Source organism: Bidens hawaiensis, unplaced genomic scaffold (assembly GCF_021521415.1).
Source record: "Bidens hawaiensis isolate Kalapana, Puna unplaced genomic scaffold, B.hawaiensis_p1.1 tig00040025_1, whole genome shotgun sequence".
NCBI classification, from domain to species: domain Eukaryota; kingdom Viridiplantae; phylum Streptophyta; class Magnoliopsida; order Asterales; family Asteraceae; genus Bidens; species Bidens hawaiensis.
In genome coordinates, this window is record NW_027497047.1 from 64,564 (window position 1) to 79,577 (window position 15,014).

The 15,014-nt window shown below is 37.7% G+C and overlaps 1 pseudogene across 1 annotated transcript; it reads left to right on the top strand.

The window, feature by feature from the left end:
• The first annotated feature begins 6,716 nt into the window (after window positions 1–6,716).
• On the top strand, window positions 6,717–9,627 carry LOC143591733 (endoglucanase 12-like; annotated as a pseudogene). Its single transcript, XR_013145758.1, has 4 exons — window positions 6,717–7,115; window positions 7,959–8,864; window positions 8,965–9,136; window positions 9,224–9,627. The product of XR_013145758.1 is annotated as an endoglucanase 12-like (transcript).
• The last annotated feature ends 5,387 nt before the right edge of the window (window positions 9,628–15,014 follow it).

Sequence of the window (15,014 nt, forward strand, 5' to 3'; positions counted from 1 at the left end):
CCATCATTCATGGTTAAATCTTGTTTGATTTTGACCTTGTTCTTCCCAGTTCTTGACGGAACTATCCTTGAATCAAAAGGACATTTTATGTTAATGTTTGCTCAAGCTTTTGTTACAGACTTGTTATCGATATCATACGGGACTCTCAGTTTGATTAAATTGATTGTTTACTTTTATTTGTATAACTTTTCGATTTCAGGTCATTTTCGGACCTTTTAAGGTCTAATTGACTTGCGAAAGGTGTTTGTTTGTGTGTAAAAGGTGCCCAGAAACTCATATCGGTGATGGACGAATCCAGATGGAAATAAAATTGTTGATTTGGACAAAGTGTTATATTTGATTCGAGTTCAATTTGAATCGAATCGAGTTCATAAAAGAATCGAATCGAGTTCAAATTCGATTTGAATCAAATATGATCATTGAAATTTTACAAAGGCAAATGAAATCGAATCACATTATTTATAATTCCATTCTAATCGAATTTGATTCCAATCGAATCTAATTTCAAATAGTTTGAATCGGTTCCAGACTCGATTCGATTCGTTTGAACTCGATTGATTCATTTCAAACTCGATTCGTTCACAATTGGACAATGTTCATTTTCACATACTAAAAGGATTCGAATGTCTATAACTCAAATCCAATCAAATTTCTGAAACATCAATCTAATCTAACTTAATTTCAATCAAATCGAATCTCTAAACTCGATTCGATTTAAATTAAACTCGATTTGATTCATTTTAGACTCGATTCGATCTGTTTACACTTTGAATATTTTCTTTAAACAATATCCAACTCTAATCTCTCAAAACAAATTCGATTCGATTATTTTATTCTTGGCATTTTCTGAATAGTTTTCAGATTTTTTATTTTCAATTTAAATTTGTATTTTATTTTATTATGTTATTTTTGTTTTTAATTTTTATTTTTTTATATCTTATGTCTCTAACTCAATGATCAATTATAATGACATGTCTTATGTTTTCTTATAGCAACACAACATGTATTGTCCTCTGGATCTTCCGAGAAGGAAGAAGTACAAGGTGTTCACTTCAATGATCAAAGGGCTATGGGAATGCCCTCTAATGCATGCTATCTCCGCTAATCCGGAGTTACACAGTTGTTGGGTTGAAGATTTTTGGACGAAGGCCAAAACGGTGAAGAATGGAGACTCTATAACAACTGAAGTAGCTGGACGAACAAAACGGAGGAAGTTGTTCGACGAGCCCAAAACATCAAGGATGCCTCACATCATTATTATGAGCGCATGCAGAAGAAAGATTTGGAGGGATATGTCAAGAACATCGGGTACAATGTTGTTTGGTTTACTTGTGAGAAAAGATTTGAAGTGATATGTCAAGGATGCCTCACATCGTATGGAAGTTTTGTTTCATGTTGTGATTCATTGCCTGTCTGAGCAAAAAGATGGATTTGGTAAGTTAAAGATGGAATGGGTCGGGGTGATGGCGTGATTATTGAACAAGGTGGAGTTCAACTTCTCCAGGTGGTTCTTTATGTGCATGAAATCTAATGTACTTTCTAAGAACACCTGGATGATGTATCCACGTTTTGTTCAACTAATTCTGGACGACTTGTTCAAGAATGTTTCATGACCGGTCTATCCCGAAGTAGTTGACGATCAAGGAAATGTGTTACCACCATCTGAGCCTCATCATGTCAAGATAGTGAAACAAAATGTGTTCAAGGCTATGTTGGAGCCTGTTGGAAGAAGTGGGTACCAGTATCGAGGAGAAGTGAGGCCACAGATTCTGAAACTGATGTGGAGGGTGAACACCGAACAAAGAAGCTAAAAGACAAGAAAAGGAAGGCTATCAGTAAGCATTCTACTGATGCTTCATCCAAACAACAGGAGGAGGAAGAAGAAGAAGAGGAGGAACACGAACGTCCTCTCAAACGTTTGAAGAAGACCAAGGACTCCTAGAAGTCTGGCCATCAAATATGCCTACATCAGTGAAGGTAATCCTTCCCTCTATTTCTACTTTGACACAAACAACACCAACCACCCAAGATGATCCATACCAAGCCTCACCAAATACCTTATCTCGCACCTTAGAAACCCTTAAAGGTAAACAAATTCATGTGCCTAGACTTAAGACCAAAGCCAAACCCAAAACCAAAATCAAAACCACCTCTAGGAGGCTCCACGACTCACCCTAACCTCTCTTGAACAATCAACCCCCACACAAAGACCAATCCATCCAGGCTTTCCCCTTCCTCAAATAACCAAACCCGAAACCGAACCAACACATACATCACACATACAACAATTATACCTCTCCCCACCTAGGTCAACCTCACCTATCTCATCCCCATTTAGCTCATCCTTTATCTCACCACCTAGGGGAACCTCATTTAGGTCAACCACATTCACTGCCTCACCTATTACTTTACCTATAACCATCCCCACACAAACCACTAGCCTAGCTTTACCTTAACCTCACGCTTAGCCACCCAAACCATTACCATTCCTACACAAACCTCACCACGACCTATATTCTCAATTTGACCACCCGTAATCACCCAAAGCCCAATCGTATCAGCCATCCAGTTGTCAAGTGTAAAGTCTAGGAGGTCCCCAGTCTATCGGGATCCTAGCCTTGATAGGATTCAGGCACTGGAGGAGTCAAACGAGAAGATGGTCAATGTGAGCACTTGTTTATCAATTTGTAAAAGAGCAACAAGTGACAAATGAGAAAGTGATGAAGGAAAAAGACTCGTTTGCTGCTCGAGTTTCTTAATTAGAGCAAGACAAGGAGGTTGGTAAATCCCTGATCGAGAGCCAACACATGTGGATCTAGACTCTTCAAAATCAATTAAACAATCAGCATACTTTAATGAGAAATTAAAAGTTGTTGAATGTTGAGCGTCATAACGAGGTGGCGCGCCTTGAATCGAGGGTCTCACGTCTTGAGACTGATCTACCTTCCTCCTCAAACCTTGCAGAAAATTTGAGGAGAGAGTTAGACTCAGGTGTTGATAAGAATATGATTGAGGTGGAAGGACTTGATACTCGAGTCCGTATGTTGGAGGGTGAATCAAGTTCCTCAAGAAATATCGGAACTTTGATTGGTGAAAATGCTGAACTACGAACTGAAGTTGAAAGATTGAAAGCTCTGATCGATCAATAAGAGCGTGTCAAAAATGCTCAAGTGAAAGTGAATGAAGGTCTGGTCAATAGCTATACTGGAGTTATTGAAATCATGAAGATGATAGATGATGATATTGAAGATCTCAAGAACCGACTGAAGATCGTTTTCCAAAGCTGGACCGACTTTTACTCAGATGATGACAAAGACAATAAAGGAAAAAACAGACAGGTCGCGTTGGCCGAGATGGTTGTCGATGCTCAAATCGTCATGCCTAAGGACAGTGCAAGTGGTAGTGGTGCAAGTGTTGGTGGTAGTGAAGTTGTAGTGGTCATTGGTGCAATTTTTTAGACCACTATTGCTTCGATTGTGAGTGTTGAGACCATTCAGGTGATTGCTCCATATGTTGGAGCAACTGTCACCAGGAACGAGGAGGAAGTAGTGGTTGAAGAAGCGGACAATAAAGAGGAGAATAAAAATGATGATGATGAGGAAGACGATGATGAGGGCGATGATCCTGATGACAGTTTTGATGAATCGCGTGATGGTGGTGGTAATGGTGATGGTGATGAAGTCGGTGATGGTGGTGTTGGTGGTGGAAATGGAATGAGTCAGGCTCATGATGACTCACCAAAGGATGCTGTCACGGAGGATCACGCAAGGAAAATAAGAGACGTGAATGTTGCATTGGAGGCTGAGATCTCCTCTATTTTCAATGTTTGATATTGCAGGTATCGAGTCTCTAGTTCAAGAAGTCGTGGAACACGACATAAAAAAATAAATATGATGATGAAGGTATCAACTATTTCCCGAACCCATATACTCCGGTTCGTGATGATTTCGTTGTGGCGCTTCCTACTCACACTGCTGCTGATGCTGAGCCGTCTCAAGCTCCGAGACGTCGAAAGAAAAAGTTCTACTCCATCAGCAATCGAGCAAGCTTTGCGAGACCGATTGTATCCCTACCTTGATAATTCTCCTATTGTTTACTGCAAATGGCATCCCAACAGTCAAACTTGGGCCATTAGACGAGAAAATGGAGATCTGACCTACATGCATTTCAAGGATATGCATACTATGTCTGAGCTTGATATGAACTACTTTTGAAGAATTGTGGTCCACTACACGACAGCGAAGGAGCTTAAGGGATGGTTTAACCGGTTTCTGAGCAAGGAATGGAAGAAGGATTACCCCAACTTCAAACACAACAAGGGTAAGTCCTACCGGCACCCAACGGAAGTTGTTCCAGCCACTGGGAAGAAAAAGAAGATGTGGAGGTACAACACACATGGAAGGGCGAGATATTTATCATAGTAAACATTTCTTGCCAAACTTGTTCCAACACTTCATCCGCTTGGAGTTCGAAAACAGCACGGGGGAAGCAGTTATTCACTGCAAAGACACGCATCACCTCTGATTCTTTTATGAGCACAAGCTGTTCGTGCTCAGAAAATAAGACCTACTGAAGCCATACAACTCCCCACTAGGAACAGTCATAGATGTCCTAAAGGACAACACAGATGGAATAGTTGAGAAGTTCAACAAGTTTATGCATTATCTTGTTGACAATCAACTATTCAACTGCGAATCCGGCTTCGACTACGAGACTGACTGAAGATAAAAGCTACTGAATCAAATACTAAAGACTAGAGAGAGATTGTAGGGCCCTGTTTTGTAATTTAGTCTTTTGTATTTATTTGATCTACTCACGATGTATCTTATTAGCTTGTCGGTTTTGTTTTTTGTATGTTTGAGCCTAAGGCCATCTATGTAAAGCCCATTTAGGCCCAAAGTCAATGAAGAAAGCATGTCATGCTCTCTACTATAAATAGCAAGAGCATGCTCATTTATTTCCAACCCTTTCTTGTAAATAATCTTATCCTTATCTCACCAACTCCTCTCTAACTATCTTCTTTCTTACCATTTCGGGTAATAATCCAACACAAACAAGATCCGAGATCTCGGTTGCTTACTAGTGATTTCCACTAGCTAGTAAGCGAGATTGATTCAAGAACTTAGTTGTTTGATCAGTTAGAAGAATCTACACTTGGCTCAATAATTCTTTGACATTGGAACTGGAAATGATATCGCGCCCCATCCACACCCAAAGAGATTCACGAGTGGCAGAAACGTCTTCTTTCTGCTTGGTCAAGTTCAGGCCATGGGTTCTCTTGACAAGTGGGGTTGGGAGGGGGATGCTTCCAAATCTTTTTTGATTAAATCGGTTAGAAAGCTACGGGTAATAAGAACACATCTTTGGGTGAGTACAAGTTCAAATGGTGCAAATGTGTTCCTACTAAATGCAATATTTCCGGTTGGTGAGCGGAGATGGATAGGCTCCCGACTTTGGCAACCTTTTCGTTGAGAAATATCCACTTGAGTTCCCTCCCATGTCCTTTGTAGTGATGCTAGCGAGACGACATACCCCATTCTCACGTCTTGTTATGTCTCCTCGATAGTTTTCCAATTTGTTAGTGTTTGGTGCAAGGTCAGTCCCATTTTTGCTTTCACGGTCCGGGATATCTTTGAATTTAACCAAGTGAGCCCAAAAGAAGATCACAAGGACGTCATCCATGGCAATGATTATCTCACGTTGGTGTATTTGAAGTACTAGCTGGGAATGAGGTACATTTATCAAACGTGGAAGCAAAACCAATGAAAATGCTAGAAGACATCAAGGTTCCAAGTTTTCTTTGGTTTTCTAATAGGTCCAATTCTTTATCAATCTCATGATTAGGTTGGTGTAAATTAAATCTTGTGTAATATCTTGTAAGTGTTTTTGTTCCGTTTTGTCCATTTTGGGCGTTCTTAATGAAGTTTACCTTTCGAAGAAAATAAAAAAAAAAAACGAAAAGATGTGAGGCTTTAACTACCCTAGTTGCTAAACTGTCGTTGTCATTTAAACAATTCATATTTCAAGTGCGTGCTTCAAACATGCTTCTTTTATTAAAATCCAGCTTTCATCTCATCACCAAAATCACTAAAAATAATTAATAAAATAAGTTTAATACATGTCAACCTTCTAAAAGTCAACACGGCATGTTAAAGACTATTAATATAACCCCAATTAATACTTCATCAAACACAAAAAGGATTCATGTGTGTTACAAGAGGGACTCCATGGCATTAATTCAAGATGTGGATCTTTCTTCTTTCAGTTCATTTAGTTTAAGGTAAGACACTCAACACCAATGTTCTTTCGATCTACACGATCAATCAGTCACTTTACGATCCAGTGTTCTTGATCAATAAGGTTTGATTTGATTAAACACGATCAGTGATCGATATGCATCTATCTATCTTTTTCTCCTTTTATTTTTTTGCATGATTTCCATTTGTTGCATGTGTATGTTCTTTCTATTGGCAATGCCATGAAGTTGATCATTAGCTTCTACTAATCTTTGTTTATCTAGTCTTTGTCAGTGATATAAGTACTATAATATAATAATTACTAAACAAATGAGTATTACTGATGAATAAAACGACTGACAAAAGTTATATTTCCAATGACCAATCACTGACGGAATTCCATCAGTTTGAATGCCAGCAGGTGAATCGAACTCCCATTCTCTCAAAATCTTTCAAAGTTTAGATAGAAAGATATAGAGAATGTATGCATCAAATCACTGGGGAGGCTCATTGGAATTGCAAATGATGATCATGAAGATCAACACAGACGGATTAACAACGACACTGATAGAGCATCATTATACAACCTTCAAAGCCAACATAGTGGAGTCTTGGATGAGACTCAACAAAGTTGGCTGCTCAATCCAGATGATGCTTCCAGAAAGAGGAGCAAGACAAGGTATGTGGATTTAGGGTGCATCGTTGTAAAAAGGAAAGTACTCAAATGGACGGTGATCGTAATCTTCGCTGCTTTTCTTGTGATCGGGGTTCCGATCATTATTGCAAAGTCGTTGCCCAAGCATAAATCGCGGCCTCCGCCACCGGATCAGTACACGCAGGCACTGCATAAGGCTTTATTGTTCTTCAACGCCCAGAAATGTACGTTTCTTGAACTATATATTTTAGTTTTCAACATATTTGACTTCCATGCATCATAATTATATCATGTACGTGTTGAATCTCATGTTTTGAATTTTTCAAATTTCACATAGATCAACTAGTGGATCTGAACTTTTCAAAGAACTGATATTAAGATGCTACAAGTTATTATTAATATAATTAATGGAACATGTCACTTTAGCTATTTATATCTGGGGGTTATTTGGTAGCCTTGTAGTGATTTCATAACTTCTTATTGGGTAAGAGTTAAAGACATCTTTTAATGATTTATGGAGTTTCTTAATTGGTAAGTTTTATTGACATCATGACCGATTCAGAGACCACCTTTTTACCGGTCAAGTATTTGGTTGACAAACAAACTATTTTTACTAATGATTTACATGTAATTATTAAGTGAATTAAGTATAAACTCTTTTAGTAAGGTTTTCCATCTATTGAAACTATTATAATCAAATCTACTTTTATTTTTCTAAAAAGCAAGATCGTTTATGTTATGCAATTTGCAAGTTGCGTACCCACAAAATGCATAATACATAGGTGTGTGGCATGCTTGATAGTTTTGTCGATTGATGAATTCAAATATAGCATTTATTTACCGTCTACATGTTATAATATATAGTTCAAAACATGCGTGCTAATTAAATTACTAAGTTGTGCATTATTCAAATTTAATAGAATCTGAAAAGAAATTTAAAACTAAATCTTTATTTAATTATAAAGATGTTTAATTCTTATATCTGTATATATCCTTCACGTGATTTAACAAAAATAATTGATTATATAACATAATCGACAATCTAACATTTGAGAAAAACTGTGCAGCTGGAAAGCTACCAAAGAACAACGGGATCAAATGGCGAGGGGATTCAGGGTTACAGGATGGATCCGATGCAACAGATATCAAAGGGGGTTTGGTCGGGGGATACTATGATGCTGGTGACAATACGAAGTTCAATTTCCCTATGTCATTCGCCATGACAATGCTGAGTTGGAGTGTAATCGAGTATGAGCACAAGTACAAATCCATCAAAGAGTATGATCATGCTCGAGAACTTATCAAATGGGGAACCGATTACTTGCTCCGTACCTTCAACTCCTCGGCTACTATAATAGACCACATGTATGGCCAGGTGGGTGGATCTCAAAACGGTTCAACCACACCAGATGATCACACGTGTTGGGAAAGACCTGAAGATATGGACTACAAGCGGACTTCACAACTGATTACGTCTGGCGCTGATCTGGGCGCAGAAATGGCCGCTGCATTTGCAGCAGCGTCCATTGTATTTAAAGACGATGTTGCATACTCTAAGAAGCTCGTGAAAGGTGCCTCTACAATATGGACATTTGCCAGAGATGGTGCCAAGCGTAGCCCATACTCTAGAGGCAATCTTTTCATAGCACCCTACTATAACTCCACAGGGTACTATGATGAGTACATGTGGGGTAGTGCTTGGATGTACTACGCCACTGGTAACTCTAGTTACCTATGGTTAGCTACAAACGAAGGATTACCTAGACATGCAAAAGCTTTGTCTAATAACCCAAGTATGCGGGTTCTTAGTTGGGATATCAAGTCGCCTGCAGCGATGCTCTTGTTAACAAGAATGCGCTTGTTCTTGAACCCCGGGTTCCCTTACGAGGACTTGTTACGTAGCTATCACAACGCCACCTCGCTCACCATGTGTTCGTACCTTCCACAATACAACACCTTTAACTGGACTCAAGGTACATATATATATGTATAGCAACTTTTTTAATAATTAATGTACATACCTTAAAAGTTAAAACTCGAAAGTGAATCACGAAACATGTAATGTCTTTGTAGGAGGACTAATCGACCTCAGCCAAGGCAAACCACAAAATCTACAATATGTCGTTAATGCAGTGTTTTTGGCTTCGCTTTATGCTGATTATTTGGACGCTGCTAATCAACCTGGTTGGTATTGTGGCACGGCGTTTATTCCAACAAAACGCTCCGGGACTTTGCTACTTCTCAGGTTCAACACTTTAATATGTGCATGTTCATGTGTTCTAAAAACTTAAATATGTATAAATGTCTAACTAATTATTATGTATGTTTGTAGATGGACTACATATTGGGAAATAATCTTATGAAAATGAGCTATGTGGTGGGACACGGCAAAAAGTTTCCAAGACACGTTCACCATCGAGGTGCATCAATACCAACCAACAATATCAAATACTCATGCAAAGACGGGTTTCGATGGTTGTCTTCGGGTAAACCCAACCCGCACAACATCACGGGTGCTATGGTCGGCGGTCCGGACCGATTTGATAAGTATAAAGACGTGCGTGCCAATTACAGCTACACCGAGCCCACCTTAGCCAGTAACGCAGGTTTGGTTGTTGCACTTGTGTCGCTCACTGCGACCGCAGGTGATGGCGGTGTCGACAAGAACTCTATGTTTTCGGCAATTCCACCGTTGTTTCCGCAGCACCACCACCTCCACCACAGTGGAGACCATGAAAACCTTGTAGTTGATATAAACACAATAACTTATTACTTGTTACATTTTGCATTAATAAATGAGTTTCTATTGAGTCTTTATATTCGTCGTAAGATTTTATTATTAGCTCATTATTAATTATAGTACTATTTTATATACGTATGCATTCATACGTGTGGTTCTTTCTTTTCTTACCTACCTCGCATGCTTATTCTCTGAAATGTACAATATAACACATCCGTTTGATAAATTGTTATGAACGACCAGGAATAAAGCGCTTCCCTTGCACCCAGATCATGATCTTTAGCGGCGACATTCCAGATGTCGTCGCTAAAGGTTACTTTTCTTGCACTGATGGTTTCTACCACCTGGAAAAAGTCCTCTGCATCAAATATCAAGAGGGTGGTGGCGGTGTTTCCACTCAACCCGAGGTCATATTCTTTGGTATACACATACAGAAAAATATTTTTGTATTTCAAATTTACAACATTTACTTTTGTTTAAAACAACTAATTCACACGCACCATTAATATACCCCTACATATGCGCCTTGTACACCATATGACTAGACCACTTAGTAAGAACAAACATTTTCACAAACTTTGATGTTGCTAGGCTACATCACTTTGAGTATGAAATATATACTTGGAAAATTTTACTTTCTTTAATCAAAATAAAAGGATGTCATTACTCGTGAGGTTTAACCAAAATAAATTATTGCGTCGCTTCTTTGGTTAGGTAGTTTAAAATTCCCCAACTTTAATTTAAATATAAACTAGTTGGCTTACCCGCCGCGTTGCGGCGTGGTTTAGATGTGTGACATTCGTCATTTTCGGGTCTCAAATAGCATTCGTTTTGTAGACTTTTATTATGTAAACCGACCCGTTTTGTAAACCGACACTTTGGAAATAATCAAAATGATGGATTTTATGTTACAATATTGGTCCACACTTGTTGGGTCTTGAAAACATTCATTTTGGTCTTTAAAACGCATAAAATATCACTTAAAACGAACTCCGGGGGCCAAAACTGCCATTTTTGAAAATATTGAAAATCAGCAAATCAACCCCGTCTCTCCGCGCGACGGGGGACACCTATCCTGGTCGCATAGCGCGAGCAGCTACAGACCAACAGGCCGTTTTTGTTGTTTTGTGTTCGTTTTTGACCATTTTTGCTTGAATTTCTTGTGTCTAACACCCATCTTAGACCACCAACATTTCCCTATATATACACACTCTTTCCCCCTCATTTACACTTGCTACATCTCCATTTTCTCTCCCCAAATACAAAGATCTTAAGGTTAATTTTAGTGTGTACTTGAAGGTTTGACTTCTAAAAGTCAAACTGAGTTATTTCTTTCTTTCTAATTAGCTTATGTAGTCTTATTAATACTTGTTTATGGTGGCACAACATATATATAATATCACACCCCTTGTTACCTTTGGTAGTTACTTCTCCGGTTCCGATCGGTTTGGTTTCGGACCTTGTAAGGCAAGGCTTCATGGAGGACTCCGTGTTCTTGATATATAAAAACTTGTATAACTTGTTTATACATATTAGGTATGCTTAACTTTTGCTCCTTTTAGTTTATTTACAAGTTACATGGTTATGAGTTTGAGGGTCTATACTTCGGTTTAACAGCAAATAGCTCTAAACTGTAAACCGAACTTTGCTTACTAGCTTTTGTTAAATACTTGTTTAAACATGTTTTAATGTTAGATCTGAGTTTATAAAATCATTTTATGAGTTCTATGGTTAAGAGTTAGTAGATTCTAAACTCAGTCTTAACCAGAAACTAGACCTGAACTGTAAACCGAACTTTTGTTTAAAGACTTTGTTATTAACTTTTTGGTTGTAAAACTTAAAAATTTTCATTTGTACATTATTATACAAGATCTATGATGTAAGGGTATGTGGAATTCATCTATGAACTTATTGTGAGATGGAAACCGAATCGATCCGATTTTACTCGCTTAAGACACACAAGTGTGTTTTTAACTATCAAGACTTGTATATTTCTTTAAAAATAGTTTACAAACTGATTTTAATTATTTTCTTAAATACTTGGAAATGTTGGATCCAACTTGATCTCATAGCATTCTTTGGACCGACAAAACCGAATACTCGCTTAACGTACGTCGTTAGATGTAAAACAATAGATCTAGATACCTGGTTAAGTATTATTATATTTTTGAGTTATCTCACAATAATTAATATTTTGGAAAGTTGACTTTGGGTTTGACCATTTGTCAAAACCCAAACCAACAACCCGAACACTCGTTAAATACCCGTTTTAGTATCTTTGTCCCAAAGGAACTTACATTTTAGCATTTTTCCCACCTTATTACTTAACATTGGTTAAGTAAATATTAAGGTTAGATACTTTAACCCGGTTTCAAGCAAACTTACATTTTTAAAGGGGTATTATTATAAATTCTAAATAGTTACATTTTAAACCTTAAACTTTAATTGTTTATTTTTTTTGCAACAATTATTTTATTTTAAAGATCTTCAAGACAACCATTATAAATCCAAGACTTTCTTTTATTTAGGCTTCACGCGTTAAACTCGTCGTTCCGGTAAATCTCCAAATAATCAATCTTTCAAGTTTATTACTTGAACGTGAGTAACTTCATACCCCGTTTTCTATCTTTTGTTTTGGGGATGACATTTCATCTTATTTAAACTAAATGTTTTATACTTGGGTCTTAAACCACAAACGTTATTGTATACTTTACTTAAATACTTGCTCGATTTGGTGTTCTATACTTATATGCCTATGTGTTTACCACTTTCGGTTGGTTGAATCTATAAATCCTAGACTACTTGGAATCCCCTTGTAGCAAAGTGTCGTTAACGTAATGCAATTAACGATAATCTTTTAAATCCTAGACTATTTGGTATCCCCTTATAGTTAGGTGTCGCTAACGTTATTCTATTAGCGATTTTATCCAAATTATGGCTTTTATTTATTGTTTAGTATACTAGTTTTGTGGATGTTTCTTACTATATATCTACACGTTCAAACTTATGAATTGATCACCAACTTTGGTGTTGACAAATTTTATTTTATAAAATGTTACAGGTTTGCATCTAGGTTGACTTTAAGTTATTAGCAAAATGAACAATATTTGATTTGCTATATTTTGTTATATTTTGTATTGACTATCTCTTGAATATTGTTGACATTTTCGATAATGTGAAATGAAATGAGTTTGTTAAATATTGTCGCTTTAATTAGTGTCATGCGCTTATGGGCAATCGTTACACCTCGGCATGTTCTGCCGGCTTTGGTCGAGTTGTGACAAGATGTCTTACGTCGTTGTGTTGAATGAGAGCTTTGATCAAATGATTGATTGATGCATAAGTGATAAAACCCCAAAAGCACAACAAAGTTAGTTTGAATCGATACACAAAGCAACAAAGTTAGTTTGAACCAATACACGATACAATAGCCAGTAACAATACACAACCAGTAGTAGTGCAACAACAGACAGTAACCATATATGAAAGTTATTTTGACAAGTGTAGCTATGATAGGGTATTTTGTGTTTTACATTATGTTTGTAGGGACTTTTTACAAAATGGTTTGATCTTTGTCTTCATAATGTCCTAGTCTTGCCAAAAGAACACACTTTTTGCATGCGGGTGTAAGTTGCCTGACCTGTTATGTTTTGTTGCATGTTAGTTGTTATTTGAGTATTGTTTTACCTTTGTGTTGTCCCCTTTGTTACATCTTATGCTTCTTTGAATTTGCAACCAGACAACAATAATCTTGTGTGAGGGCCTCATTTATTCTTCTTTCCTTCAGTTTCAATGCCCTAAAATACAACTAAGTGATATGAAAGTTGACCTAATTCGAAGCTAAAATGGAATCAATTGACGGTAAATAAACAGATGAGGTGATGTACCTTGCGCTTCCATTTGAGAGTTTGTATCGGAAAGTTTCTTCAGGAGGCTGGAACGAAGAAGAGCCATGGCTAGGGCGAAAACAGGCGGTGACAAACTACAAATGCAACTCAAAATACAAAAAACAATCTGCTATCCAAACAAAATAAGACAAGAGTCCAAAGCAATTTAGCACCACAAACCATACACCCAAAAATCTAACTCAAGATCGTGTAAAAACATCAATAAAATCTTTTCAAATGATTTAGTAGTAGGGATGAGCGTTTTCGGCTCCGGTACCAAGCCGAACATTTCGGTATCGGTACCGGTACCAAATATTTGCGATTTTCGGGATCGGAGGTCATCTCTATTTAGTAGAGATCACCCACTTGCTACAAAGTTAATCTCACACCAAGCCAATGACCACAACCAACAAATAAGGCAATAAGCTGTAGGAAATAAACTAATGAAGCTACAAAATGAGGAAATATGCAAAAAACTTAATTCAACACCAGAGTCATATGCATGCTACTGATATCTCCGTTTGTTAGTGTATCGGATTAGAAAAAATGGTAGCCTAGTTTAATCAACAAACATGCATTTTGGTTGGTAAGGCAATCATTGGTTTCAGCATCAAAATTATACAAAGCTTTTAAGCTTTAAGGGTGATTGTTTAGCTTGTTGAAGATGATTGTTTAAATTATCGGTTGCCAGTGGGTAGTTTCTCCAAAGCTGCAGCAACAACACAAACAAATTGACCACCGCCATAAGCATACACCATTACCACCGACGCATTAGACAGGCGATGTCGCCTAGGTTTCCTAAATGGAACCCGGCAACAGTCGAAATGAAAGCCACTGACGCTTAACGTCAGAGGAAAAGAAGAACCACACGGCCACAACTGTGACCACCAAACGACTGTAGCCATATACCACCACCGCCTCTACCAAACGTATCACTTATGCGACCTGCAATGGCACACGTAGGGTTATGAAATCGAAACCGGCAACAGCAGTGATGACCGCCATAATCGTGTGATGGTGGCAGGGTGGACCGCAGATGCGACAGAGAGATTATGGACTATTTATAATATTACATTTATAGGTGGTGAGATGAGGCGTGGAAGAATAACAAAAAGACAACACAAAAGAGTCATCAGAGTCACAGATTACACGCGTGAACTCGACAATCAAAATTCAAAATGCAAGGTCCAATAAAATTTCATATATCATAGTACAAATACCTGATGCATAATGTACAAAAACTGTTGCAGACAACCACCCGTAAATGTAATATTATAAATTCTTCAGTTGATAGTTTTTTCAGAGCATCAACATGCACACACTTATCTACATGTTACTCCTAAATCTACTTCACGGTCCGTAGAAGGTTGAAACAATCAACATTTAACCGATGGCCTGGTGTAGGTCCTGAAACTGGATCCGACAACGAGCGGATTGTTTTCTTGATAAAGATCGAGATGGGTGCAGTAATCAAACGATCGAATAAAAATAAATAA